Raw genomic sequence first — 26,406 nt, 5'->3', positions numbered from 1 at the left:
TATTTGTTAAGTTCTCCAAGACTAGAACCACAGACCTGATACATTTTTAAAATGCTGTTGCAGGAAGACAGTCAGATGTGAAGGAATTTCAGTCCTTAAAAAAAAGAATGCTGAAATATTCATTGAGCATGGAACTGGTTTGTATTAGCATGTCCTAAAACTATTTAAATCAAACTGGATGCAGGTGCCAGTGAATCTAGTCTAGTCCTCATTTCAAAAGCAGCAGAAAAACAAGACATTGGTTTTGAACTGCAGTTTCAAGCATAGCACTTTCATTGTGGCTTTCAACAAAGCACCCCAATGTCTATGCAATATCTTAACTTCTGTAATTTCCAGGGTTCCTGTCATGATTCTTGAGAGCTCTTCTTCTATTCTTTCAGCACCAGGATACCTGAATTGGATTAATGAAAGTCTTTTCTTAAGCATCTTGGGCCCTCTTGCAGCTTAGTCTACTACCTCTAGAGTCCTTCTTGGGTTGTTTTCTAAATGTGTCTGGAGCTTGTGTGGACTGTCTATTCCACATGAAAGTCCCACTTTCCCCAATGTCTAGAAGCTTGGCTGAAATGCCAATAAATCTTGTTTCAAGGAATACATTTGAGCTGATGCATTTAGTTTACCTTCAAAAGCTTAAAAAGGAAAGCAATATTTGGAACGTGCAGAGATTCACAACTGCTCAGTGATGAAACACCAGTGATAATATTCCCCAAATTTCAGATTTCCCTTCCTTAATGAGCACTTTTCAGGGGTGTTCTTTTTAGGACCTCCTTCTTGGAAAGAAGCAACTGAACTCCCAAAGCTCCTTCCAATGCTGAGGTTGCATTTGCCCCCACTGCCACCCACACTCCAGTTGTGGAAAGCAGGCTTGCAAGTTGGAAGCTGCATCTGCCCAGGTCCAGAATAGCTGGCCTAATTTCAAGCTAAACCCAAATTACTGGAGTTCCAGAGACTGGCATAAGCAGCAGGGACGTCTGAGACAGGTAATAAAATTATAAGGATAGCAAAGTCTCTGGATGCATGTTTTTCCAGTAGTTATCTAATTGCTCAGAGGGTCATTGCTCATTTGAGAATAACTGCAGTTTAATTACAGAGAACTTTTCCTTTCTATCACTGGACCTCAGGACAGTATCTAAATGAGGTAAGTATCACACTTCTCCTGGGATTATGCTACAATATCCCAGTAACAACACTACATTGCCTGGTTTCAAGTTTGGCTTTGTAGGCAAAGCTGATGACACATTCTCCAGGGCAGGGCCTGAGCTTGTGAAATGGGGAATACCTTCATTAGGAGCCTAGCACTTCCAGAATCAAGCCTTAGAACATTAAGAGATTCTTTAGAAATTAATAAACTGAGAGCTGCTACCCTATAACACATGGGGGGAAAAAGCATCTTTGCACACTGGACTACTGCCAGCACCAAAGCACACTGCAGGCAGAACACTGAAAACTAAGAAAGGGTAGCAGGAGTTACAGGTTTCCTGCTCTGGCTCAGTGTAAGGCAGATCACAGTTATAAGATCACAACTCTACCAGCTCCAGCTTTGCTGGCTCCTGCCGTGCCAGGGCTGTAACTGGTTTCTTGTGAAGCTTAGACACTGTGTATGGTGGGCAACACCACCCTCCACTTTCTGCACAGGCTCCAGATTTAGATTAGATCACTGGAAAAGAACATGATTTGATGCCACATTTCACTAATGGCTCTGGCTGGGGAAAGCTAAAGGACCCAGTGCAGCTGGAACCAGGGAACAGTATGGTGGTCTCAGTCTCTGCAGTGTTGAAATGTGCAACAGGCCTGGTTTGGGAAGGCAGCCTGCATGACAGACCCCCTGCTCACAGCAGTGCCAGAATGCACAGGGTGTTCTGAACCCTCAGCTCTGCCTGCCAAGGTGTTTCTCCTGAGTTTGAAATCCTTACATGACACAACAAGTGTGGTGCTTAGGAATAGATAATGCTTGTACCTGAATCCCGAATTCTCTGAATGTGTATTGTCAATTCAAAAGTGGAGTCAGCAGGTGAAGTCCCTTCCCCTGCCTCAGAGAGCTGGGGTGCAGTGCCAGCTTTCTCTTCTGCTGAACACAGATATGCCACTTGTCAGAGGAGTGCTCTAATCATTGTGCACTTACTCTTCACATTTAATTTGGTTTAAAATGAGACATTAAACAGACAACTCTCCTAAACTGGAGAAACAGGGAGAGCATCTCTTTATCCACAGTAGAAAATCTACAAAAAACCCCAGAAAATTTTATACCGATGTGAACCAATCTTTTTATTAAAAAAGCATTGTTTCTTCAGAGTGGCTCTTGAAATGAAACATCAGTTGTTCACACCACAAAGATCCAAGGCAGGGCCCTCTACACAGTGTTGCCATTCAGTTCCCAGATGGCTTTATATTCCATGTTTGCATTTTTAAAGATATATTTTAGAAATATCCTTGCTTAGAATTTATACATTTCCCTCATCATACAAATCAAAGTTTTGCCTGCTGACTTGGCAAATTATGTTTATGGCCTCTGGTCACAGCTTTGCTTATAAAATTGTAAATTGTTAAATGGAATATTTACAACCTGTAATTTCCCAAGAGCAAAGTAGGATTCTTTCATATCTCCTTAAAAATCAAACCAAAACAACAAATCCCAAACAAACAATCAACAACAAACACTGAAACATTGAAGATTGCCTTAAAAATCAACTTTTTTCACCACAGAACCGGGTACTTTGTGTTTTTGTGACAACTCTACTAAATCTAATAGCTTTCTACAAGTAAGTTAATGATGTACTTGAAATATTAAGTGATCTACATGAAGTGACTCATTTCTATGTTTGTTACCTAGAGGAAAATTCTGCTGCATATATTCTGTTTGTCGCAGACCCTGAGGAGGATAGAGTGTTAATCCACCTTAAAAACAGCAGATGCCAGCTTCAGAATGCAGTAGCTGTTGATGTTACAGTGGTTCTAGAAAGGCATACCAAAGCCTGTAATTTAAACATTAATCATACTCTCAAGGCATGAGGCAGAGGAAGGTGATTAAATCCCAAATATTTTTCTTTATTTTAATTAGTGAAAGAACGTCCTGTCCTGTAAAAATACCAGTTCAATACATGTTCCTTTTGGCAGCATCAGCATCCTTCTCTAGGTACTTTTAATTTCTGTATAAATTATCACATCGGGTGGAGCTGTGCTCCTGCGGAGTCTTTAGCATGCAAAGCACACTCAGAGTGCAGGTCTATTTATGTGGCAGCTGATGCAGCAGTATTATAAGAGTATTCCAGTTTTAAAATAAAAATGTGAGCTGACAGCTGGAGATACTGTATTCTTTATGAGCTGAAGCATGGAGGTATTTAAGATCATCAACAATAATACTCTTCCTGCTTCTCCCTCCACCACACATGCAGACACTACAGATACTGTTCATCCTCTCTGAAAAAAAAGTACAGTATTAACAGGTGATTTTCCCCACACCTTTTATTCCTACCTTTGTTAGAGAAATCATTTTAAAAAGCCAACCCAACATTAGCAATACTATTTGCACTCAGATAATATCTACGTGCAACTTGTTGCTATAAATATTAATTAATTGGATCACCAGTACCCATAATGCAACTTTATTTTGACCTACATGCCCTATGAACTAGATATTTTTTGGATTCAATTTCCTTAAAACCAACTGTCAGCATCATGTGATGGAAGAGATGAAAAATGAAAATGAGCGTTCCTGCTGTGCAGGTGAGTGACCTGTGGGAGACAGCTCTGCCTGCCAGGATTTTTACACGTACCATCAGACACAGACCAATTGATTAGATCATCTTATACCTGCCACCAACTAGGCTCAAGAGACTAATTAGAGAGAGTACTGCCTGCGCAGGCACCCCATTGACACCTAATTTGCTCAGCCAAAGCCTTTGGGGAGAATGTATTATCTCTGCAGCTGCACTTCACGCATTTCTGATTTGAGGCATAAGCAAGGAGTACTTCTTCACTCTTTTGAGCAAACTGAGTATATAAGCCCTTAAGTGCTAAATACAAGCAGACAAATTAAATCTGGCCAACTGCCATAAATCCTTTTTCCCCTTCAAATATATATACACATATACGTGCATACATGTTCTATTTTTTATCTATGTCTGTGATATATGTGCACAAATGCAAACATACAAAAAATGTGTATGTATGAGTCTGATTGTGTGTAGAAAGGATGAGCATATAAAGGCATTTCTATAAATACATGCTTTAAAATATGTAATTGTCACACTGTATAGTGTGCCTTCCTTCGCAGGGAAGTTTTACTTCCGTGAAATTTAAAAGAAATGCATTTGTTCTTATATATGAAAAATAAATGATCTGCAGTGTTGTTAGCTCAGGCTCAGAATTACCCCATGGACAAGGCTCAGTAGATTGATGCCTGTAAAGTTGCTCTGTGTATCTTCAGAGGTGCTAGTTCAAAGATTATCTCAGTATACAGCCTGGCTTTGTTGGAAGCTTTTCTTCGATGGACTATACCTTGTTTGTGATTTCCTAAGGAATACTATTCACTAAGGCTAAATATAAGGTTTCTTAAATTGCTTTCTGCTGGGCTTTAGTTTTATCTAGTTATCCATGCCCCAAAATACACAGGAGAGGCAAGACTTATGGCTGCTATTAAAAATTTATTAAAAAAAAAAAAAAAAAAAGTAGAAGAAGAAGAAAAAGAGACACACTAGAAAAACTAGGATTTTTTGACAAACTGAGAAGGGTTTGAAGAAAACAATTTCAACTATAGGCTGGTTAGTGATTCCTGAACTCAGAAGCCTTGTAATGCACAGGAACGTAGTGAATTTGCGATACTCCTGAAATAGCACTGAAGCCAAGTATCTTCTTCCCTGTTATTTGTCTACAAAGCAACTTTCAGGAGCTGAATAGGGCTGAATTATTGTAGTTTAATTTCAGTTTCTGTCAAAGTCCATGTTGACAAAGTCAGTTTATAGTGTCAACTCAGGATTCTGCACCCCTGTATCTAAAGAAAGAAAGAAGCTGTAGCAAAATATGTGCAAGTTATGTGTGTGGCCAAAATATCAGGTGTAATCCCCTTTGCAAAACACACTATAAATGTGACTTCCAGTCTTGTTCATAGGATGGGGCATAATTCAATACAAAGAATATCTTCACCTTTCTCCCCTCACACAGGCCACATCTTTTCCAATTCATTTAATATTTCTTTAGCTACTTAATTTCATTAAATGCTTAAATGACACCTCTAGAACATCTTGGCAGTTGTTGGCTACTACTCTTTCACAGATGCAGCATTGTACAGGGTTCTTACACATTATAATTATAAGTGCCACGAGTACTTAGCAGTAAACCATATTTGACAAATAAGTAACACAGGATTAACTGGTTAACTTCTTCTGTTTTCTTCTCTTGTGTCTTAGTTACTGCACTGTTATTCTTATACACCAGGGATTTCCCAGACTCTAAGGTGATGCCATTTGCTGTGCATTTGTCACAGTTCTAACATATAAATCATAATACAGATCCTTATGGACATATTGCTGCGTTACCAATTCCTCTCTCCACAAAGAATTTTTCACAGATTGACTTTGCCTCTAAGCAGAGCCCTGCAACTCTAAATAGATTTGCGTGTGGGAGTTGACTGCAATTTCAGGGTGGGTGCGAAGAGATGACCCTAAAAGAAGTGAGTGCTAGACAAACACCGTAAGCTAGTAAGAAAATAAAAACCAGAATAGTAATACAATTATAAGCTAAATTATTTTCTGAGCATCATTTAAATAAGTAACATAATATTTGAAAGGTGAGATGTCTGTGGCACTGTGGACATGGGGCTGGAAAACAGAAACCAAGATTTTGGCTTTGCTGCTGAATGTGACTGTAGGCAAGTGATTTCATCCCACTGCAACCTGTTTTGTAACAAGGGCCCTGGTTTATGTCCCAGCCTCTGGGTTTAGTGTCTTCAAAATTAGTGCCCTGTTTTAGCTGGAGCCACCAATATTTCAAATTATGTAAATACAGTCAAATTTATCAAAAATGCAATATTAGAACAGTTGCAACATTGGTAGTACTTGAAACCTTTATTGTGAGTTTTCCAAATTGTACCTTTATGCACAGTATGAGTTCAAAATGAAAGTCCTGCATCACCTGACTTGGTGAATGTGCACCCAATAGTCCAGTGTGGGAGGTTGATTCTGAAGAGCCAACACTTACCCTTAAATTACACACCAGCTGCTAAGTAGCATATATGCATATCAATAATTGCAAACCAACCATGCATACTTTGCACACAGGTCTCTACAAAATATTATCATTAATTCCTTCACTTTTGTCTTGTGAGGACAAAAAAAGGAATACAACAAGCCTGATCTTTACTGTAATATATTTTATACATGGTATTAATTTCCCAAGTTATTTGATAATGTGATTGGTTTCACAGTTAATTTGTAGGTATACTTTTAACTTTTGAGTGGCTGTGGTAACTTCCAAATTAGTTTTCTACAAGTCTTTCAGCAAAAAAATCTTTCCTACCCTATCTGCCCACAGCTGAAGCTTTTTCTTTGAGTTGAGAACAAAGTCCTCAAAGCCCTTCACAATTACCATTTGAATAAGGCTTCACATGAAAAGTGGCCAGGACTGAATCTACTACATGTCTTCTAGTTTTTGAGAATTAAGCACAGCCCTCTGTGAGTGAGCTCTGGGAAAACTAGTACTTCAGATGAAGATACTACAAAAATAGCAGTGTTATTGATCTTAATATAGTTTGCATGCAAAGCCATAGAAACCTTATTAAAAACAAAAACACAAATTGAGGGTTTTGGTACACATCAAGAACAGAAAAATATTAGTGCTAGTTGTTTGCAAGAATATACTTCTCAAACCTGACAAACATCCAAATCCCTACAACTTCCTCCAACCTTTTCCTATCTGATTAATGTGATGTGTCTAAAGTGCTGTGCTTCTCACCCTGATAACTTGCAAAAAAATTTTCCAAAGAGGAATTGACTGAATGTGAATTGGAGAAATGCTGTCTCGCTGGATCTATAATGAGAGAACCTAAACCTACAATTTTTGCCAGTGTTTGACACAATGAGATCCTTATCTCAGTGGTAGCACCAGCTCTCATCTCTGAAACAGATAAGTAAATGCTATGCCTGAACAAAATTTGTAGACACCTGAATTAAAATATCTGAAAGCAAAAAAAAAAAAAAAGTAAAGAAAGAAAAGCTTATCTGTTACAGTTGTGTATAACAGAACTGAGAGAGGAAATACCTGTTGGAAAATTTTATAAAGGCATTAATGCCTTGGTTAACAGGTTTATTATTGGTTTGAAGCCATCTCTGGACAAAAGGAGCTCCAGAGGCTGCTGAGAGATTTGCTCATTGCTAAACTCTCTTGTAGAGCTAAACAGTCAAGGGATGGGAGATTCAACTACAAGCAGCTGGGTGTGAGTGAGCTTAGCTGTGGTACCCTTCTGCCATTTGTGGCAGAGCCAGCTCAAGGAATTCCCCCTGCTGCAAACCTATTTCCTTGTTCCTGCCCTGCCACTTGTGCCCCTGTCACTCATATTGTAAAATTTTCTGTAGAACTCTGTACACTGTCTCACTAAAGGTATCAAAAGTGACATTTTAATGTGGAACTTGATAATGAAGTGATCCAGGTAATGCCAAACTTCCAACTAGCTTCATCACAGCTAATGGGATTGAAAACTGGTGAGGGAGTAAGAAGGAACTGCCCGGATAGAGCTAGACAGAAATTTATCACACTGTTCTGGTTTGCAAAGACAAAACGATGGAATAACATCCTTATTTTTAATCAGCAGCATTCCCCAGTGCATTATGAAGAACAAAGCTTCATTCTAAAATCTGAAGCCACCTCCCAACTCACAAATGACTAATTATTTTCAGGTATCTGGAAACACTGTGAAATCTGCCTTAGCCAGCCACTTAGAGGAGCAGACAGAAGTTGTCACTTAATGACCTACTAATTAAAAAGGAAGAAAACCATACTCAAAAGCTCTGGGAATACCCGTAAGATGGCCTAATAAGGATAATCTCCGGTACATGTTTCAAGGGAGCAGCAAACAAGAGATGGCTGAGAGCCCATGCCTCTGACTGGAAGTTATTTGAATTTTTTTGGTTGGTTTTATTTTTTTTAGCAAAAATATGTTGGCCTGCCAACATATTAAGGAGATGTTTAACAGTTTGTGAGGCTTCAAGTCATATTTAACCAGAATTCAGAGAATTCAGACAGGATAGAAAAGCATCTGATTCTTTATAGGTCACTATCTAGCTTTGAAGGAAGAATATAACCCTAGAGTTCAGGGACAGCAGATCAACTGTGCCCTCCAAATACCACAAATGAAAGTTATTGACTGCCAGCGTCAGGAATGATGGTAGCTGCTCTTAACAGTGCCATTTATCAGCTCAAACCTAAGCACATTTATTTATTTATTTATTTATATTATCTGCAACACAACAGCTGACCAACTCAGAACCCAAATTAGATGATGTGTTTGACCATCTACTTCCACTCCCCCTCATCTAACATAACAAGAAGTGTATCTCTTCAGAGAACTGAATCAGAAATTTATTCTTGCTTTTCCCTGCCATGGGAAATGCTTTTATCCCCAAAGCAAAGTCTGCTCGACAAAATGACACATGAAAGACTAAATACTTGCATATGACTCATTAGCATTTACCTCCTCCCAAAAATTAAACCCTGCCTCATTGAAAAAATAAAGTATCTGCAGGTATTTCAAAACAGGGCATTTTGTATACATGTGATTGTTAATATTATTAGTCAAGTTGCTTCTTGAAAGCTAAGTAATCTTGGAGCAAATTTAATGCTGCTGGTTTAATCAGTGCAGAGTAGATCTGGGACAGTCTAGAGATGGGTGTGGACCATTTTGTTCTAACAAAGATTCCTTGAAATTTAAAAATGCCTCTGCAAGGGATCACAACACTATAAACTACCTCAGAAACTACCTCAGACCCCACAGATAAATGCTAAGCATTAAGAAAACAATGTGCAAATGTTTATCAGTACCACAATCATTCTACTAGCCTGCAAGTACCTACAGGCAGCTTGGAATTAAGTTACATCTTTTTTTTTTTTTTTTGAGAAGACAGGGTGAGTGTTCAGGTGCAGAAGGAAGAAAAAAAAAAAGAGGGATGGATAAACAAAAGAAAAAAAAAAAATCCATTTCTCACCTGCATTTTTATTTCCATTTGCGTTCTTCCTAGAAAGTACTTTTCAAACCAGCAAAGAATTTCTAATCTGGAATGTGGAGTTATGAATGCCTTTGTTTTTAGCTTGACAGAATAGAGATTATTGCAGCTGCATTCGGGATAGTAAAGATCCTTCTAGTTAAACACCATCTGGTTATGCATTCTGTTTGCTGTTGTGACTTTTGAGAGACTGAGCATCATGGCAAAGTGGTCATGTCAATTAAAATACATTTTTTTAGGACAGCACTAAAACACTTGAGCACATATAAATTAGGCAGAAAGCAGACTTCATTTGCTGAAGCAGAAGGATCTTTTCCATTATTATAGTATAGTATATTATATTAATGGCAAGTTTAAGTAATAGATGTATTTAAATTTTGGAATACATTTCCAAATATGATTATCTCCTAAGTTCTTAATCTGTGTGTCCACCCATACCATGCATGTTGTACAGTGGTATTTATTGACACAGATATCAGGAAGTCTTTGCAGTTGACATTTTCAAGCCTCAGTTGTTTCCCAACCTAAGAGTTCTTGAGACCAGAATGGAACAGAGGAGAAAAAAAATCCCAGTTTAGGAAATGCAATGGTGTCTTTATGAGATATTGCTTGTCATCATGCCCATTCCCTAGAGGATGTGCTGATACTTGCTGAATACTGCTATGCAGGCCTTTCACCTATACAGCTCCCACTTGGGATTTCTGCTGAAAATCTGTGACATTAGAAATAGTTACTGGCAGCTTCAGGCCAGCTGCTTTCTTCCCTGCCAGTTCCATTTTTACATACAAAACTATATGGAGCACTGAAACAGAAATATTTCCCCAGTGCAGTCTCTGTGGCATTAAGTGGAAAAAATGTTCCAGAATTAGCACCTCTACAGAGCATCACTACAGCAATGAGAATATTCTATCTAGTACATAAGGAGATCACAAAGCAGCTCAGTGATTTTATTTCTCAGAGTTCCCACTCTGGTTGGGGTAAGAACCTTTTCCACTATGTATGACTAAGATGTTCAGGTATTTTGCATGGTTTGGGAAATCTAGCATGAGGTTCCTCTCAGACACAACTTTTAGAAACCAAGCAGGATCTACAGTCTTTGAACTTTCAGATATTACAGGGAGAGGCTTCTCCCTTCCCTTTTGTTTTTTAAAAGACCTAAGAATGTTTTTAAAAAACAGTCTCGCATACAAGAGAGGCTTGTGGCAGAAACAGCAGATGTCAAATCAGGTGCAACATACTGTGCATTTTGTGGTATGCAAAGACAGGGATCATGGTAAGATGGAGCACTAAAGGCTTTTCTTACAAAAGTGCTATAAGCATTGGTTTTCTTGTAACTGCAAGAAATACTTAATCTTTTTTTTGAAGCTCCATTATAAAAGTAAGGTTTTGCATAGCTCATTTAAATAGTTTAAATGACACAATGTTAAGAACAGGAAAGCCTTTCACCAAAGGTGGTTAGTCCTTTTCAAAGATTTCATATTATTTGAAGCTTACTTTCACTGCATTCTTTTACCTTGGCTGCTTCCCAAGTGGGTATAAGTTAATTAAATACGATTTTGACCCTTTAACCTTCCCTATAAACTGCATCTTTACCTAACTCTATTTAAATAAATCAGATAAAAAACAATCATAGCAGAATATATATTTTTACAGCTGAGGAAAAAACAAACATGTCTATTAAGCTTATTTGTAAGTACTTAGTAGTCAAAGCAACAGCCAAGACTCATGGATGATTTTAATTAAAATAAATCTGGGTGGGCACATAAATTCATTTATGATTTTTTTTAAACTGAAACTTCTCTAGCATTACTGAACAGCACAGCACTGCAGTAAGTTCTGGTTTGTTTGTGGCAACTGAAGCTCAATCCACCTGATTAGCTTGTTTCCAGTTGAGTAATGTAAAGTGTAAATTGTATCTACAAAAGATATCAAAGATATGAGGCTGAAAATTGTTACAGGAAAGAAGAGAAAGAAAGAGCAGAGCAGATGGACAGGTAACAATTATACAGTGATACCCAGCACTTCTGTAACTGACATGCTCTGGGTTTAAATAGCAAAAGGAGGTGAAATAGATGCACCAGGAGAATGCTGGATTGCTCTCTACAAATAGATAGTGTGGCTTTCTGTATCTCATTAGCCCTTTTCACCTTAAAGTACAGGCTTCTGATTATTAGACCCTTCCAAAAAGCCTTTTAAGTTCATCCAGAAACAAAATACAGTTTAGGTATGAAGAATGATAGCAGTTATGTATGGAGAAATGAGTAACTAGCTCATGCATAAAGAATGAACAAAGAACTGAGCTGCCTCTTTGTGCCTAAGTGATGTGCTCCGGCCTCTGCATAGGCAGTAACAAAGGCACTGCTACTGGATTGATCACATCTCTCACCCACAGTAGGACTTCTAAAATTGAGTTCATCACAGAAATAAATCCTTCCAAAACACAGGTCTTTAGCTTGATACATTAATAGCAATACCACCTAACCACCTCACTGGTACATTGTGTTCAAATTTTGCAGCCATTGGGTGATAAATACACACCTTTTCAAGGGTGCTACTTTTTGATCATTGACTGGGACATATTTGCCCCTTTCCTGACATTTCTCTCAGCCCATCCTTGCTGAATAAAGAACAGGAAGATGGCAACAACAATCATAGAATGTATAAAAAGCTCCCACTGCAGACCTGTGCACCAACTCTCATCTTCCAAGGTGCAACTCATCTCCTCATTTAAGTGGCTGGGGGTTTGTAATGGCATCATGTTTTGTCCACCTTTGTCAAACTATTGTAGACCAGGGGTGTTACCATGCACAGGCTGTGATAGCAAGGTTTAACAGGAATAAGGTTTTCTGTTTCACATATTGCACAGAAGAGGATCATATACTCCCAATAGCAAGATTTCTCTGCAAGATTTCTTCACTATCCCCAAAACAAAGCTATCTAAAGTAATATGTAGCAGTAGAGAGTGTCCAAAGGAAAAAAAAATATCAAAAAATGCATAGGAAATTCTGGGAATTATAATAAATAGTTTAAAGGCATGTCAACAGCCTGTAACTCTCCCTTCTCAAACATTTTTATCCTGTCAAGTAATAACTGACAATAAGGGTACTGTAAACTCAGAAAGATACTTTCTTTGTGCTTTGAAAGGGCTTTGCATAGAGTTATTTTAATTATTTTCCTTCTATAGTAAGTAGAGGATGAAAAAGATTTCTGAAATAAGAAATGTTATTGTTAACTCACTAATCACAGCTGAGGGACTTAGGGGCAGTCTGGTTCCTGAAATATCTTTGAGCTTATTTTACAGAATTGACTTAGTTGGTGGTATCCCTGTCACATGGATTTCAATGCAAGGCACCAAAACTTCCTTTATGCAGAATTACAATAGACAACACTGGACCCTGAAATCATATCCTGGGAAATTCTAGATCACTAATACTTGAAACAGGGAATTTTTATTAATTTAAAGAAGTTAATTTTTCATTTGTAAATGCCTGTTTATGAGGTGATTGAGTTTTGAGTCAATGTGTAAATTACACACACTGTTATTTATTTTTCAATCATAAAATACATATCCCTGCTGTTTTGAGAAACTACTGACCCTTACAAGTCAAAGCAAGGGCTTGATTCCTCTCCTTTGATTCTGTGGGTGCCACAAATGAGAGGGTTATGAGCTTCCCTATATTGCTTCTTGACACTCAACATGCTTATGGCTTGGGAGCAATGGAGTAGCTGGGGGGCAGCCTGAGTATGAGCACACAGGGAGAGCTGCTGAGGGGACCTTGGAGAAATGCTGAGACCATGGCCAGAGCCCCATGTGGCAGAGCAGTCCAGGAGGGGAGCCTGCAGCCAAAGCCAGGCAGGCACACAGCTACAAACTCTGAGGTTTCTCAGCAGAAGCTGCTATAATATGGAAATAGATTCTTACCCTCTAGGCCCATACCTCATCACACCAAGCTGAGCTGAAGCTGCCAACTAAAATGGGCAATTTCACATGAACTTGGCAGGGTGACTGCCAACACAGAGCTTGTTTTCCACTGGTGCCACCCACTCTGCTAATCCAATTCTGTCTCCTGACTTGTTTTTAAATAATAATGAACAGCAGATGGGAGGGGAAAATGTTGCTGGCTGTTAAGCCAGCATGCGAGTGAGGCTCTTGCTTTTCACATATCTTGTGCAAACTGACTCTGAATGCAATGTCAAGTGATTAATAGTGGTTAAATGAGAAAGCCAGGATTTGCCATGTTCTCAGTCATTTAATCTTTGACCAGGACAGGCAGGCAAACAAAACAATCAGAAGAATAACATGTTCAAAGAGAAAGAACCAACTTCCATAACATTTAACTTTGATAAAGTTAGGGGTGGACTCTTCTTCCCATCCTTGCAAATATAATTTTGGTGGGTTTTTTTGGGCAGTGGCATAATATGAGGTTGCTAAGCACCAGATCAATATTAAAAATGCCTTTCAAGTTAAACACACAGTAATCCGAACAGGCATTATTGAGCATAATTCCATGGCTGACTCCTTATTGATAAGGAGAGAGGAAACAGGCTGAAGCACCAGGGTGGGGAATAGGGATGTGACTGCCAGGAAGAAGGGCAGAGGGAGGCACGGAGAGGCAGTGGGCAGGCAGCAGAGAGCAAACAGCCAGGAGGCTGCCTGTCTCTTCGGCAGCAGCAGGAGGACCTATTGTTCCTGGGTCACACAACATTATCTCCTGCCCAACAAACAGCAGGTAAGCTTGTTTGCACAATGCGCTGTGTTTTCTCTCGTGTCAGCCTGACACAGAGCATAATCACCTCCTACTGCTGCCTACTGACCTCACACTGAGGGTTGAAAGATAGGAATCCCACTGGTAACACATCTCACTGAGGGTGAAAGAAGGTATCAGTGAGAAGGTATCAGTATGATTCTTTGCACCAAAACCTCTTCCACGGTATCAGTTTCTGAATATTCGGGAACTTAAAACTCTGGAAAGTTAAAATGCTTGTGCACTATATCTAATCCCTTCTACACCTGTAGTAGTCTTTAACACATGGTCATTTTCTTGTCTCCAGAGAAACCTTTGCCACATTTGCTGCTCAAACTATATGCTGCTTTTGTAAGACAAAGAGATTTATTGAAAATAAGACCCTCAATTCCTTTATTGTGGAAGAAGGAAGGTAAGTTGAATGGACAGACAAGAAAAAATAACTAAGTTTCAGTAGCCATAGTCCTTACATGGTGCTAGAAAACTATTATCAGAGCTCCTACAATACTAGAGAATTTTTTTTTTTAAACAGAAATTCACTTGGCAGCTCTGATTTTCTTTGTAATCCAAGATGGATCCTGGCTGGGGCTGCAGATATGCTGAGCATTCACTGCTCCAACTGAGGTCAATGCAGAATGAAATCCAATCTGAACATATTGAGCACTAAAGGATGCAAGGAGCTCTGAAAAATCAGGCAAGAATAATTGATTAATTTTTAACAATTGCCATTTTAATACTTGTACTTCAGCTCCTAGTGCAGAAAACGGACACCTTCATACCGTGTCAGCTCATGGGGGTACTGTGAAAGTGGCTGGCAAAGAACTAAAAGAGAGAAAAGCCACCATGGAAACGAATGATTCCATATCTGGTTCAGATTATGGATGCTATAGCCATAATGCACAGGATGAAACACTGAATGATGAAGATGAAAGGAAACATTAACTATCCATCTGTGTTCACAATCCATTATCATACTGAAACGTGATTTGAGGGCCCAAAGAAATAAGAGCATATGATCCTGACAAATGAAAACTGTAGATGAGTGCATAAACCACAGGTGGACGAAATTAAATTTGAAACCTTAATTTTGGTATTTACTAAGTACTGTTTGAATTTACCACTTTAATAAATTTTATGAAGCAGACTTTAGAAGCAGACAGTATTGCTAAGAACTAATGGTACATCTTCCCAGTTAGTCACATATAGGATGGAGAGATTCCTAATAAGAACATAAGCTTGTCTCAAATTTACTGTCAGTTTCTTTGCCTTTCAACTGAAATATTTTGTCTGGTTTGATGTTGCAAGACCACAGTAACATAATTTGATACAGCAACCTTTGATAATACAGGTCAACAGGTATTTCATTGTGTAAATGTTACAATCTCTGTTTTTCCATCTAATGTAGGGAGTTTAGCATATGCCTTCTAAAAACTGAAAGAATTTCATACAGGCATCTGTACTGGCCTGTTCTTTGTACTAATTAAATTAGTTTCCTGTTGAGTAAGTAAAGTACTGGCAGCCAGGAACAGTTGGGGAGACAGCTCAGAGTCTTAAGCACTGAACCATGAACTTTTCTGTTTACTACAACATTAAACAAGCAGACACTCTTGCTGACATTACGGGGAATGAAAGAGCATTCTGTTAAGATTGTTGTTTCATTACTGTTGGTGAACTACTGATCTTCGTGAAGTGACATTTTTAAAGATACAAAAGGTATTTCATTTGATACAGTTAACTAAATAAACTCATTATTTGTTTTAAAAATACGTATGTCAAAGTTAAAGCTGAATTTGAACTTCAAATAGAATGGGTCAAAACTCAGAAGGGAGAAATAAGTCAAAGTGCCACCCAATAACCCGGCTGTGTGTCTGGTTCTGCACCTCCACTCTAATGATCACAAAGATGAAAACTTTATATGACACATAGATCTTCAGCCCAGGCACCTCACAAGGGGCATTGACACCTTGAAGGAGTAGGGCAAGAGACATCATGTCTCTGATCTCCCATACTAGTGGCTTTCAGCATCTGCTGGAGAGTTTGCCATTTGTTTAAATAAAGCATAATGACAAAGAAGCACAAGCAGTACACGAATAGAAGATCTAAATAGCTGTTCTTACTTCAGTTCAATTTTTCCTTGTAATATAAGACCTTAAAATATTATAAATTGTTTACATTAAAATATACATGCTTACCACAGGACATATACACTAAGCCTTTGTGTGCATGTATTTAGCTCAAAGCTAATCTCTGAATAAAAGCCCTTTCTGAAAATAGAGATTTATAAAAAGAAATACTGATAAACTTTCAACTATAGGGACTCTAGTGGTCACTGCATAAACAGCATTGCAACACAAAACCTGTGTGATTTTGCGGATCACCCCATAAATCTTCCTTTGTCCCATGAGTTTGAGTTTTCAGCCAAGAAAAACAACATTCTTCATAAAATTAATGAAAACAAGCTGCTCTTTGCCTACAGAAAAAGATTTTTCTTAATTACATTTTTTGCTTTGAATCATATATCCTGTAGTTTGATTAAATTCCCTTAGAAGTCAACTAAAAATTAGAGCTTTGCAGCATGAACCTCAAACGTGGTGTTTACTTGGAGAATATAAACCCACTGTGCCTTTGGAAGGTGATATTTAAAGCAAGAATAAGAGCAATATGCAAGACAGTTTTTATTATTTTCATTATGTCACTGCATAAATTTATTTTCAGGGCTTAGAGTTTGCAGAGAAATATGATCTGGCCAATGTATTTATTAGAAATAAATGGTCTGTGTAAATGAATGTAGATAAAGCAAGAATACTGGAATTCTGGTTAATCCCTTGAGGCAGTAAATCAGGATTTCTAAAGCACTTAATGCAAAATATCTGCATCAAGGGGTTAAATATATAAAATATGAAAAGTCAAAGACAAGAACTAGATTAAAAGGTTACATGGAGACAGTGTTGAAAAAACTGGAGCCTGCTGCTAAATAGATATCCAACAGGCATTTTTTTAGGTTCACTGGCTGCAGCAGCCTCTGGCATACTCTAAATGAACTCATACAACAAACAAAAATCAAATTCTAGTGTCAGTCTTTGATCGTTTTGTAGCACCATAGCAGAAAATTTCATAGCGAACCAAGCTATGTGGACATGATTAAGCTAATGCAACTAATTGCCCTAACTGAAAAATAAAAATGCCAGTTCTCTATACCCTTGCTGCATCCTCATTGCCTCAATACTTCAGATGAGCCCTGTATCCTTCCTGGCAGACTGTGCCTAATCCCCAGTAGGGACAGCAGACAGAGAAAAGACATCACTCATTAATTTAAGCACTAATTAAATCAGTTCCTATTCAGCTGAGAATCTTCCTCCACTCCAGAGTGAAACTGGTCCCAAAACCTAAGTCTTTGACAGACTTAAATCATAATTCAGACTGAAGAACAATTTGATTTTTCTCTGGCTCCCAATGCTTTCATACAAACAACATTTAAGACTTTTTATGTATGTACTACCATGTAAGATCGACTTAAAAAAACCCAGCCCCAAATCCTAACCACTCTAAGGAACGAAAAATGAATATATTGCCCATTCAAACAGCAGTGTTCCCCGAGGCTCTCTGTGCAGCAGATGTATTCCTAACATGACTGCAGCTATCACCCGTGACCACTAACTCTTGGCTCCAAAGCTCAGAGGTGCTCTTTGTTTCAAGTTCTAAGGCAACAAGACATACCTTGAGATATATATATATATTTCTGCTTTTATGCACACACATGGATAAAAATGACCTTTTTTTTCTAACTACTGTAGTCCTGACCCTTTCAGGGGCTCCATGCAAAGAGGCCAGTACCCACAGAGAGCTTGTTTGAAGCCAACGTGGTTTTCCCAGTGGGAGACAGGAAGAGATGGGAATTACTGAGTTAAATTTGTGTATTGGTATTTTCAACATAAATTAAATATTTGCAGCTAAAGCAATAAATACTGAAATCCTACTACACATTGATACCTTTTAGATCTCTGGGAAGGCAAGTGACCTTGGTCCTGCTTCTGTCATTCTAAACTTTAAATCTTTAAAGGAAATTTAGTCCAGATTCAGAGAAGGATTCCTAGTCCCCACATCAGCACTCCAGAAACTTCCTTTCTTCATTTGCTTCAGTAGGTCTTAATCACATCCCTAAAGCTAAATAATTTTTCAGCTATGTTTCTAAATTGAGTTTTGTATGAACATCAGAATAAGTAAACCTTTTATATGTATGACAAATTACAGTGCTCATCACTTTTGTTCAGCAAGGTCTTATCAAATACTATTTCACAATTCAAGGAATGCATTCAAATTCCTATGAAGAGATCCAGAGGATTAGCTCTTGTACACGTCCTTTCCTGTTTGGGACAAGGCTGACAAAATCTGAATGCTGAAGGCTGAAATTCTGAGCATGGTGAAAAGTACTTGTTAGACCTTTTAACCTATAATTGATAGCAAAAACTAGATGTTGTAAAATTTGAGCCTTGCTGAGCAAGCTTTAGGGCATTTTCTCACTTGTTATTTTGCCTCTTGATTATCATTCATGAACAGAAAGAAACTACCAGAAATGCCCAGGGAATGGCTAATAGTCTCAAAGCTGCTTTTTAAAAATAAGATATTGATAGAATTAGCTAGCATATAAAAAATGTTTGAACTGTGATTTGTGCTTATTATGCACACAATTTATTGGTAAAAATTGGCTATTATGATTACCATACATTTGTCAAACTTGATTGTAAAATGGCATTCTTTTGACAAGCCAGTTCTACAGTGACACAAATACTAAATAAAGACAACATACAAGTATTTTCCTGGGAGAAGAAGGTCTTGAAAATAAAGGACATTTTAGTAATTATTTTTATTCATTTCACAAAGCTGGTACCTTAACTCCCCTGGGTCTCTGAATGAGTGTGTGAATATCCAGGGAACATGCTATCACAGCATTGCTAATTCATCTGGATTTGACCTCTGAGGAACAGTTTGTGTCATCATGGAGCAAAAGCTCTGGTAAAACATTTGTCTAGATAAAAGACCTCAAGCAGTTAACCTGCACAGCAGAGGCAATGCAGTGGGCACAAGGATAATGACCTCTACCCAAATGGGGAAGGTACATCAATGTAACACCACGACAGCAAGACAAAAGATGACAGCAGCTCAGCAGGAAAACATTAGCAGTGATATAATTCTTGGTACTGTATGTGAAGAAATGCCTTAAGAGTACAATGTCAATCTGTTTTTACCTAATAATTATTTCAAGTTTTAATATTAAAAAAAGATTAAACATCATGCCCAACTTTGTTCTTCACTTTTATTTTAAACTCTTGCTTTGATTCTGTTTTATTTTTTCCTAAATAAAAATCCTGATAGAAGTAAGTACCCCGTGTGGGTAAACGCTACAATTCAGATTAAATAAACTTTCCTCGTTTGATACATGAATTATTGGATGGATGTTTTTCTGACTTCTGACAGTTATGACACTGTTCTTAAACATAAACCAGAAGAACTTGATGAGCCTTGTTTAGCAAGTCAAACCTGTCCTAACAGACAGATCAACTCATTTATTATGCAGATTGTTTACACTTAGGATACCTTTCATTGTTTATACTGAAGTTTTCTTCTTTCTGTTTTTAAAAGGAGACACTGTGTCACATATCCATTATTTTTACCAAGCAGAATGCCTTGAATATTTAGCTACCACTCTTTTAGCACCACACCAAAAGTTCTGGGTTTAAACTATTTATTTTTAAAGTAGTAGCATGATCAGGCCTGCATGCTTATCTAAAGATCTTTGCTTTATGAGGGAGATTTTAGTCTGTGAGGTTTCCTCCACACATGGTAGGCAGCTGTCAGCAGTGAGCAGGGCGAAGGGTCACTGCAGCTGCTCTGTGAAAGCACAGGGTTCCATCAACATGGCAAAAATCCTGCAGAGTGGGAGCTGGGAGACCACGGATTAGAGTACATTGGAGTGTGTCTGTAAGGTCACATCATGTCTGTCAAAGTGATATCAAACTGGTACACTGTACAATACATTTTACTGTGTTCTGTGTTCAAAGAAAATAAAAGGAGAATGGACATGTGTGTAGCAGACCACGGTTTAATACAGAATTTCACACTGTCCTTTTAAATAGATGGATTTACTATGTTCACAAAGACCCGTCGAATATGTATACACAGTGGAGATGTGTTGACTTGAGAGAGAACTAGATTTCATTAATTCTTCAGGTCAGACATGAATGAGATAAATATAATTCTTATTAATTAAATAGTAGAAAAGACTATTAAGAGAAACCAGATGTTCACATTTCCTGAATCCTACACACTACTATACATAAATGTCTGTCCTTGTATACATATGTCAATAGTTTCCCATGAAATGCTTTTCCATATCTCCTCATGAAATTTCACTTTGGTGAAATCAGTTGCTGTATTTAAGATAATGCTAAAATAGGGATAGATAGGTAGCAAACACATAATTCTGATTTGTGGGTAGACACAAATCTCTCCCAAATCTGCCTGTTTCAGAGGACAGTTACAGGATATTGAATGTCATATATATCATGTTGTATAGAATCCACAGAATCCAGAGATTTGTAATTCTCATTGTTAGGGTGCTTCAACCAGATGGAGAAAACTGCACTTCCCAATAACAACAGCAACAACAACCACAGCAAGTTACTGCCCTGACATCTTGTGTTAGGAAACAAGGAAATGGGTAGGGCAACAGAGAATTTATTCTGGCTGAAATATGCAACAAAATGAGATGACCAAGACACTAAACAATGTCTCCTATTTCTAGCAATCTTGTGCAAGCTGAAAGCTAGCAGAGGTATGGAGGCAACAAGGGTTTATCAAACTACATCTGTCTACAAAGTCAAATGGCCAATTACACTGTAACAATTTTATGCTGTTTCAAAATTGTTTCCACAATTTTACAATTACTGGTAATCACTTTCAGCAGTAGAAAATAAGAAATGTAGGTGCAAAGAATAAAAAAGGAGAAAGCATCCTGTTTGCAAACTGTACAGTTATGAAGTATGAGCTGCTGAAAGAAACCGAATGGTGTGATTCAGACTAAAGCATCCCAAATATCTGAACCAGCAGGACTCTGTGACCTTCAAGTTTCCTCTGAAAAGTTCTGAAGTCTTTCTGTTCATGGGGATCACTTCAAAAATTGCTGACCCTGGCAAAGATTGCAAAACTGTCAAAAAAAAGTTACCACCTTAAGCACAAGTAAATTACAAACCTCCCTTTCTCCTTACCATAAATACCAACACCCACTTGCACAGTAAGCCCTTTAATCTCTTCCTCACAAAACCCTTCATGCCTGGCATTCACTTACACATGCATTTGCAGTTATTTTTCACAGCCAATTACCATCCTGCCCTAACCCAGTCATTACCCAATCTTCCTGGACACACACATTCACTTGAAGGCATCCTCCTCCACTTCAGCTCTTCCCACACTGAAGCTCTCTCTTCTTAACCAATGGCCCAAATACACCTGAGCCACTGAGAGGTTTCTGAGCCACCAGAGCTCAGCGTGAATGGGCTTTGTCTCTTTGGACTTCTCCAGTTTTGTTTTATTTTAAGCAGAAAATCTTTGATGCAGGACCATTTCTTCCTGCTTTCCTGGGAAAGGCTTCCCCTACACTGGGCAGGCAAGAGTTGCCAAGACTGAAGAATAAATGCGGATGAATACCCCTGGCAGTGCCAAGGTCTCTCCTCAGCTTCACTGCTGCTGACCTGGGTCTGGTCCCCAGCTCTGGCCCTGCTGTTTCTGCAGTTTTCTACATCAATATTGCTGCCCAAGCACCAATCTCCTCCCTCCCACAAGAGGGAACACCAGGGCACCGCTGCCTTAAGTGATGTACTTACGATCGGAGAGGATCACACCAGGGCTGCCTGTCTTAGTCTACCCATCAAATAATGCTTCACCTGCTTTACAAACGGCTTCTCAGTCTTAAGTGAATTATCTTTGTGCATGTCTGAATAGATGAAAAAGATTAAGGGCAGTTGGTGGCAGACATATGAAAAAGTGGAAAGTTTCCCATGGCTTTCAGCCTTGTGATTGCTCTTCTGAGCCACAGTCTTTGAGAAAAAAAATTAATCTCCAAATGCTATCTTATTTTCTTGTAAGAATAGGACCACAGCTTTATCTTTGTAAAAAAAATTAATCTTAAGGACTGATCTTTCAAAGGACATAAAAGTTCTTGACAAAATGGAAGGGGCAAAGAGTCATAAGAAAAACATATCTGAAAAAGAATTTTTCACTAGAATTATGAGAAATTCTGTCACCATTTCACTTTGAAATCCTATTTGCCACGTACTCTACTGCAAAACCATGGTACAGTACATATTTGCCTCCCATCAGTCCCTTCTTCTCGTATTATTCACAGGTTAGAGATCAGTTTCCTGCAGCTTGTAGAGCAGAGCAGGAGCTGAGAAGTGACACACAGACAGCCCTAAGTCTGCGTATCTGAATTCCCAACTTCCACAGCTTCTTCTGCAACATTACTGGGCACATAACAGATGACTCCTTCCCTTATTTTCTGTGGGGCATAACCACTTTTCCACTTGATAGGTCAACCAGCTAGAAAATCAATACACGCAGACCAGTGGGCCTCAAGAGTCATCCTGTAAGCATGATAATTACATCCAAAATGCTGTAATTAGCAACACGCACCACTACAAGCTCCACTTTTCAAGTGACCAGAGGGATGATTCAGAGCACTGCCCTGTACAAAGCTCCCATTTTAGGCTACAGAACTGGAAAATTGAGAACTCTTCAATAATTCTATGTTAAAAACATCCTGGTTATAATTATTAGGTTATGCTGGTAGCAGGATTTCATATATAATTACTGACCCATATTAGAGGAGTAGGGCAACCAGGACCTAGCTTAGAGTAGTTAACTTGCAATTAGCTCATAATGATTTCATTACTTGGCACATTGTTTTCTTTCACAAAGCTCCCATAATTTCTTTTCTAAAATTACAGAGAGAATTGCTGATTAGGAATCTCCACCTGAGCTGGGAATTTATGCACTTGTTTAATTTCAAAATAAATAAAACTAAATTATATACTTATGCACATATAGGCCAGGCCTACTGAGATCTTTAGAAGAAGCATATTCAGGCTTTCAAAACAGAGGTACAGACATTAACAAAATAATTTCCATCTGCAAAACAGTCTTTCCTTCCCTTTACAGTATTTGCAATAATTTAGGCAGGTAGCAGAATATTTTCACAGCAATCTTAATCTTCGTAATACATTGGAAAAGTTCTTTGTGCTTTTTATGTGTTTTTAACAAATGAATAGCTGTGGATTTGGAAAAATTCTACATGTATTGATTACACAAAGAAAAAGCTAAACCTTTGATTCTATATTCTTTCTAAAAGTGTTGATCATATTTGCACACATCTACAAATCTTTTTGAAACATTATTGAACATTCCTAAACAAAAACCTGAGTCTTCATGTTTCCCTTATTTTTTTGTTACCCTTTGCATTCTCATCTTCTGCTTCCCACGGGCTTCCCTACCTGCTCTTCTGATTTGGTAAGAAATCCTGCTGCATGTCTGGGAGAGTTAGGAAGGAAAAGAAAGTCTTGCAGCGACAGAGCTGCTCTGCAGGCTGACAGCTTCAGACATGGCTTCTAAATAATTCAGTCTGGGACCAGACATGGCAATTCTGTCTATGCAGAAATACCTCAGAGTCGAGGTCAAACACTCCACGTTGTCAAGAACAAGCAATTAGTAAGTGGAATTTCCACACTTTGAAATGGGCTCATCGTTTGCTTTCAGCTGTATGGGTAGGAAGCATTAGTATGGGTGGACTCAAGTTGCCATCCTTTAAAAAACCCAACAAATCACTCTCAACATTTGTGACTTTAGATTATTTGGGAGTTATTTAATTTTCTTCTGCATTAGAGTTGATGTTGCTTGGTCAGTACAGTGGTAAGCTCAGGGCTAGAGGTGTTACCATCAGAAACAGGGATGGTTCTGTAATTTGCAAATGGCAAGGCAACCAAAAAGGTAGGTTATGCAAAGAAAGCAGTGAAATGAATGCCATGTGACCAAATATTTAATATTTACACTTCACTTACACATATAATTAGCTTTTTTCCCCGAGTATACAAACAAAAGCACGTTTCTATTTTCACCCATACACTTTAGGGAGACTAAATTTATAAATGCAATAGATTATCTGAAGGCTAAGTACATCCTCTAGGTGTGTGCACACATTTCTGCACACAAGTTTCACACAAAGGAACTTACTCAGTTCCAGAAGAAGAGGATTTCTTAGCACAGTTCACTGTCCCTTTTGCATTGTTACAAAACAAATGCTGATGACAGCAACAGGAATAATACTTCCAAAAAAAGGGGCTGTTTAATTAAAGTCTATAGAATGCAAATTCATCATGCTATTCAACATGAAAGTTCTTTTCAGCTAGATAAAGGATTTTTTGAGGGATTGTCTTTTTTAATTATTTTTTTTGAACAAGCTTTATGTCTTAGGTCTGGAAGCAATCAAACTGGATGTGACTGTGAAGTATAACTCTGAAAATGCTTGCAACATAACTCTGGCCTATTGCAATGTTGTTATTATAGTTCTGGTTTCTGCTGGAGCCATGGCCATGAAGCTGCACAGGAGTCATTGAAGAGAGTTCACAAAAATACCCATTTCCCCACCATCCCTCAAGCATGGATTAAATAACTGCTGCTCAGCTGCTCTCTTTTAAATAAAAATATTCTCTTCATTGTACATTTAGCAAGTGGCAGTTTGAAGTACATTTTGCCTTTGTTTTCTTTTTCGCTCCCCAAGTCATGGATCACCAGGCAGGACCACACTGAGAAAGGGTTTGGCATGTTTTACAAATTTTGCTTGTTTTCTTTTAGCACAGGAAAAAAGGTGCAGAGAGGAACTTCTTTTCTCTTGTTTAACATAGACAAAAAAGCATCAGAAAACAGTAATTATTCAGATCAGACAGAAAAGATGTGAAATCATGACAATGTTTCACATGAAAGTTCAGGTGTTTTGAGGGACATGCCCTATACCTACCATAAGTGTGAAACTTGGTACTGTAGGTTAATGCTACTATCCTAAACATTTTTTAAATTATCCACAAATGGCTTTATTCTCAAAAACATAGGTTTTTTCCTACAGAATTGGAAGTACTGGGGAAAAGCTTAGCCCAGAGTGTTAAGTGGGTCAGAGGAAGACAAAAAATAGAAACAGATTGGTTTGGTAAAGGATATGAGAATGGTTATGTGATCTAAAAATCTCCAGATTCAATCCTTGGTAGTTTCTACACCAAAAATTTCTTGTGAGGCAGACTGAAAACACAGTATTATGTGTTTGTGCTCTCCTCTGCTCCTTTCCCTGCCACTTGCCAATGGCAACTGTCAGGGACAAAACATTCATCTTGATGAACTTTTAGTCTGCCTTGATACGAATGTTTTCATGTTTGTAGGAACCTTGAAAAGTCCAGTTTGGGAAACACCTAACCCTGATATCCTGGGAGTACTCAGTATAATCTACCTGTCCTGTGAGCTCACTCAGCTATTTTTTGAGAAATGTAGTTATTAACCCTAGAACATTATTTTAAAGTTGTAGTGTAGTTATCTACATGTACTTTTACATTAAATTTCATGTTTAATTGTATGCATTTTCCTATGAATCCTTAATCTTGATACTTTTGAAGCTGGAGTTCATGAACACCTTGACAATAACGACTAATCAATATCTAATCCTGGGATTTAATTCAACATCAATTCATGTCCTACAAATTGCATTTTTTAACTACTTTATGAAAAGAATATGTATTGACCACAGTAGATAAAAATCTTACAGCAGTATACAAACAAGGAAAACTGTTCTGGTCATCTGTGACAGCCTCTAAATCCATCATCAGAAAGAAAAATATTTGTCAATAGTAATTAAACCTTTTTCAGTAGTGTGTTACAAATCTCAAATGCCCAGTTATTACCTTTGACTATCACAGATGCTGTAAAGTGCTTTCATTGTTTATCTAGCTGGCTGATGGTCTCCAGTGTAGGTGGGTGACCCAAACTGCACCTCCCCAGCCAGGGGTGCTGGGGATGTCTGCATGCTTAGCCATTCTCAGGAATGTGAAATATTGAAAGCTGAAGGCAGAGTCAAGACTTGGAAGCAATGTACAAAGCTTAAGTCAATTCTTCTACTTATATGGCAAAGCTGAGAAAGCAGCTTTTTATACATATTTCCTCCCATTATACCTCCTCTCCTCCCACACCAAGAAATACTCTCACTTATGAGGACACTAGGATGAGAGTGCTTGAGGCAGATGTTCCTATATATGGAAGAGTCTGAGTTAAAGATAGCTCTAGATGACAGATCATGTTGAATTCTCATCATGCCCATGCTCCTCACAGTTACTGTAGCAGAGATTAAATGATGAAGGAAGATC

The 26,406-nt window shown here is 38.2% G+C and overlaps 1 protein-coding gene across 2 annotated transcripts in view; it reads right to left on the bottom strand.

Moving 5' to 3' along the window:
• CDK14 (cyclin dependent kinase 14) overlaps positions 1 to 26,406 on the bottom strand; it is a 310,857-nt gene that overhangs the window by 5,198 nt on the left and 279,253 nt on the right. The gene's annotated exons all lie outside the window — the stretch shown is intronic.

This window comes from Ammospiza caudacuta, chromosome 1, assembly GCF_027887145.1.
Source record: "Ammospiza caudacuta isolate bAmmCau1 chromosome 1, bAmmCau1.pri, whole genome shotgun sequence".
NCBI lineage: Eukaryota > Metazoa > Chordata > Aves > Passeriformes > Passerellidae > Ammospiza > Ammospiza caudacuta.
The sequence above is the reverse complement of the archived record's forward strand: the minus strand, read 5'-3'. Positions and strand labels throughout refer to the sequence as shown.